The sequence below is a fragment of the Siniperca chuatsi genome, linkage group LG9, assembly GCF_020085105.1.
Source record: "Siniperca chuatsi isolate FFG_IHB_CAS linkage group LG9, ASM2008510v1, whole genome shotgun sequence".
NCBI lineage: Eukaryota > Metazoa > Chordata > Actinopteri > Centrarchiformes > Sinipercidae > Siniperca > Siniperca chuatsi.
Genome location: NC_058050.1, coordinates 2793468 through 2798719, shown reverse-complemented (window position 1 = coordinate 2798719; position 5252 = coordinate 2793468).

Here is a 5252-nt window from a genome sequence, read left to right as displayed (position 1 = left end):
TGCTCTGAGTCTCTTTGTTTGAACATTTATCTTGTTTGCTTGCACAGTCCACCTCACACATTGACATTACCAAAGTAGGTATAAGCAAATATTTAGCAAAGACATTTCATTTTTATTTTTATTATTTTTATTCATTTCATTTCTATTTTCCCTATAATAGACATGATAATTTCATTTCTATTATAGACATTACATTGTTCTTTCCAGGAAACGTCCTAGAAAATTATCTAAATTATAGTCCCATGAAATAAAGCATTACCAGGGTAATTATAGAATCATGTGGACTTAATCATGCGATACCCTTGCTAGCAAATACCAGGAGGAGGTCAGTAACTATGGTGTTAAATTATATGAATGTCTGTTATTTAAAAGAGGGAATTTGTTAGTGATGATTGATGAGACAGGCCTCTAAAACTATAAACCTTAACTTTAACTCAGAATACAGTTGCATCCTCAAGATGTGATCAAGTAACCAGCTGCTTGCTGCCTTCCAGCAACATCCTTCTGTGTTTCCTTTGGGCTTTTCCATTGAGGGAAGCTGTGTGTGTGTGTGTGTGTGTGTGTGTGTGTGTGTGTGTGTGTGTGTGTGTGTGTGTGTGTGTGTGTGTGTGTGTGTGTGTGTGTGTGTGTGTGTGTGTGTGTGTGTGTGTGCGTGTGCGTGTGCGTGCCTGGACTTGGCAACCTCCCAGCTTCACTGACCTCAAAGCAGGCAATCTAACAAAGCAGCACCGGGGCCCTCCACAAGCAAACAGCCATCCCATGAGACGGCCAACGAAAAAGTACGATGACCTCACCTACACCCCCACCTCCCACCCCCTTGTCATTCATTAGTCAGTTTACTGAACAATGATGGCTATTTTAGCGGGTGCTCGCCTCCTCTCTGCCCAATGAGGAATTCAGTGAGGAAGGAAACCGCAGACGGTCGTATTCACTGTGAGAAGGCTGGAGTGCTGGAATGGTATTACGGCAGCTGTCTGGCATGTTCCTATTCTCCCCCCATCAATAGAGCTGTCCACTATACAATCACTGACTGATGAGAAAGACTTTATTGATGCCTTGAGAGGAGAGCATTAACAAATTAGATAAAAACAAAGTGACACATTTTTCATGATTTTCAAAGCAATTGGTAAGTTGAACCAATACTCCCAACTCTGTCTGCTAGTGATAATAAAATGCTTCATGTTGTTTCAGTTCTTGAATAGCCTAAATATTAACATGTATTTCGAACAGAAAGACATATGTGTACCAAGTGCCTGTACAGTGAAGGACTTTTTAGTTTGAGTGCTTGGCTCCATTTGATCTATGCAGTTAATTTGGCCCTGTGTCACATCATCCCTCGAAAAACAGCTCCCGTTCGTTACCGTCTCAAAGGGAATATTTGATTATTTAAAGCCTGTTTACTAATTTAAAATAAATGTATTAGCCAGATTTAGATCCTTTTACAATGTGACTTTACAATTGGCAACAAGCTAGTCATGATCAGGTAGTTACTTTGGGTAATTTTATACTGTTGAATATAGTCAATTTGATCAATTAAAATGATTTTTTTTTTAAGTACGGCAATTATTGAAATCCCTAATTGCTTTTTTAAAACCTTAATCAAAATCCAACTTGATCAATTTCTATTTTAATTTCTTCATCTTCATGTGTGCACTATAGGACAAAAACTTTTTATGTTTTAGTTAAGAGTTAATTAAAGGAGTTTGGCTTTAACTAGTAAGACTACATTTAAAACAATAGAGAGCCTATGAGGTTCAAAGGAACCTGCTATTCTTGAAATATACAAGTGCTGGTGTAGTTAAAAGTTAGTCTGGCACAGTGCTTAAGACGTTTGGTACAAATACGTGGTACCACTAAATCATTGTAGAGGTGGAAATGTATCTTTTTTGATTTCTGCATGATCATTAACACGGGGGAGGTGTGTTTGTAGGAGTCCATTAAGAGAAACGTGAAGCTCTTTTAGCTCTTTGTGGTAGTGTGTGTGCACATGTGGGCTCTGAGCCATCTGCCATCCGTCATCCTGTCTCCATTGATTTACTCCTGATGTCATTGGTGTGAATGATGGAGGAGCTGCAGAGCTGGGCTGAGGAGCAGGTGTCTCCACTGGGTTCTCCCACTTTAGATGCCCATTACATCAGAAAAGGCATGAAGGCACATATAAACTGTGAGAGAATAGCAGAAGTAATCATATGGTGCCACTGAGTAGTCTTAAGCCCTGCAGGAGGCTCAATTATGCCCAACTGACAATGTGTTGAGAATTACTAGGATTGGGACTAGAAATATAAGTTTGTCCCATTTGTTTCTCTAGAAGAAAAGCAGTGATCAAAACACTTTCATGTCAATCTAACAATTGAATAATGAAATACAGTATCTTGAATGTAATTTTGGCCTGAGGATGGTTCTCATGGCGATCGTGTAGTGTCCAAAGTTCATCCTCTGGGAGCATGAATGTGCTAAGTATGAGTTTCACAGCAATCTGCTAATTAGATTTTGATATTTCTTGTGTACAAGTGGATTTTTTGCTTAATGGAGGTTCTACAAGACAGCTCAGGAGCTCACCAAAAACATTAGGATTCATCCTCCAGGGAGCATGAATATCCACAGCAAATGTCATGTAAATACTGCAAATATAGTTCAAGATACCTTGTCTTTTACCACTACAATTTTGGAGATGTCTTGGTCTGTCCATCCGTCCTCAATAAATACTCAAAAGACAGCGTGGAAGCCAGGGTTATGTGCATAGTTCTAAATACCTCAAGTTCACACCATGACAGAGAACCTGTAACCTTCTTTAACTTTTTAACCAGTTTCATTCAGCCATCACAACTTTATCACCATTATGGGTCATAGAGATATTAACATATGGATTCTACAGTGTCATATTAGCAGACGGGGCACTGAGACTCTGACAGCTGATCTCTTTACTATTGCTTTCTTTTTAACAGTAGTAATCTAGGAATTTTAAGTATCTGTAGTTTTATTGTAAATTGTTAGAGCAGAAATGTTAGTTAGAGTATCTTAACCATAGGCTAAAAAGCCCTATGTCACTGCCCTTTCATGTTGAAAGTTTCTGGTTTTGGTTGGGTGTGATCAGAGGTGTGCTGTGTTGCACCTGTATCCACACCCAACAGTGATGTCACTGTGTAATGACACACAGTACACCTGTACATCACTGCACTGTGTAACGTTAAAACATCGGAGATGAGCAAAAACAACATTTTCAGAGGGTGTTAAGTTCCTCTTTCAGTAATGTTTTGTCAAAAGTAACGATACTTTTTACTTGAGTACTTTTCCCTTCTGCTTCCGCAGGCGCCCGTTCAGACAGAGAAATGCAAGGTGCACTGAAGACGCTGGGTTTATTGCAAAATGAGGAGTGATGAGTTGCCTCTGACCACAACGAAAAAGTAGGTGAAATGCAGAATGTTGCTTTCTGTGCCTTGTGGGTTATTAGTTGCCTATTAGATAATCCACAATGTGTCCAGTTAAAAACTAGCCCAAAAAGCAATTGCAACTGCGTCACAGCCCCCCTCCGCCCTGCCTAAACACTAGGAGATGTTTATCTCTGTGTGAACAGAGCTTAAGGCATCTGACAGTATTACAGCACTATCTAATCCTGCCTATCAAGTCATCAGTCACCGGCCTGTATCAAAATAGAGCAGAGGTTGCACTGCAATGTGCAATCTGCTTCTGACAGCTGCAGGTTGGTTTAGCGATCCAGGATGAGTGAGACGGACTCGTGAATAGAAAATAAAAACTCTAATCCTCCATGAGAACAATATTAGCCAAGGTTGTGACCTGGATGTTTGAGCCCACAGTCATCTGTTTTAGGTCATCTGTAGGTGGGGGTTGGGTGAGGATGGTGAGTGTTTAAAATCTACCCTGGAACTGGGGGTGGGAACAGTTGCCCAATGACAAACTGTCTTTGACATCTCATCTCCAGATGAACACTGACTGCTGGTTTTAACCACTGAGCAGTTTCAGGGTGATAAATAAGGCATCATTACATTTTTGCTCAATAGATGCCAAAATGAATAGAAAATAAATGACTTGGTGGTATTCAGTGCTGGATAAGTTATTCTTTCAGGGTTCTTAATTTTATCACTGCTTTAAATAACTTAAACGGTTCCTCGCCAGTTTTAATTAGACAAACCACTCTACAAAGGAACATTTTCATTTGACAAAAGATCATTTAAGTGGGAGAGAAGGTGGATAGACATCGGATATGGAAAGGATCTTAGATCAAATAACAAGACAACAACACAAAGACAGGAACAACATGAATGCTTCAAGAAACCCAAACGTCCACGTTCCCTCCCACCTTCCCCCGACCCGTACAGAACAAAAAATGATACATAACCACACTAAAAGGACAAGAAAGTACAACAGCAATAGAGAGAGAGGAACAAAGGAACCAATAGTTAAGTAAGGAATCAAATAAAGACAGAAAACAACAAGAATAGGATCTGGGTGTGGCCACAGCTAGTTTACAACAGGGCACAGGAGAAAATCAATCCTGTTCAGACCATTTCAATTATCTTCGATTAGATTAGACTTTATTGTCAATGCCCAGAATAAGTACCAGTACAACAAAATGCAGTTTAGTATCTAATCATAGTGCAAACACTATCAAAGTGGAAATAGATTTTTTTTAAAAACCAAAAGCCAAATGAACCTGCTATTGCTGTTGGCAAATAGCAATTTGCAAAAACTATTTGCAGGTTTTATAATCTCTCATGATCTGTTCTGAATTACCAGGCCAGCCTTTTGTAAAGACATAAAGGCTACAATATGAACGTTGTACAGTAGTAACATCACTATACAAACTCAAACAGCATTTCTGTAACAAACCTTGTAAGTGAATCTGAAGGCTGATGTTTCGCCCAGCAAACATTCTCAGTTTGTTCTGAATATCCTCATCATTTGTATTGCAGAGTTTAATTTCTTCATTTCTTCTCCATCTTTAATTGCATCACAAGTAGAAGCCTTCAGCCAGTGGCTGTGCTCACAAAGGCAAACGTAGCTCGAGTCAAAGTTCAACAAATCTAAACTTCCGGTACACCTCTGCTCCACACACCATACTGGCAGAGGACCGTTGCATCACACCTCACACACACTAATGAAGGAGGTGCATGATAAGCAGTTTTTCCATGATAAAGTGAACACGGCATAATACATAACTCGTATAACTTACGGATCCACTGCTCTTTCATATTCCCAAAGGTGTTTATAGGTGCATTCCCATCCACCTGTTT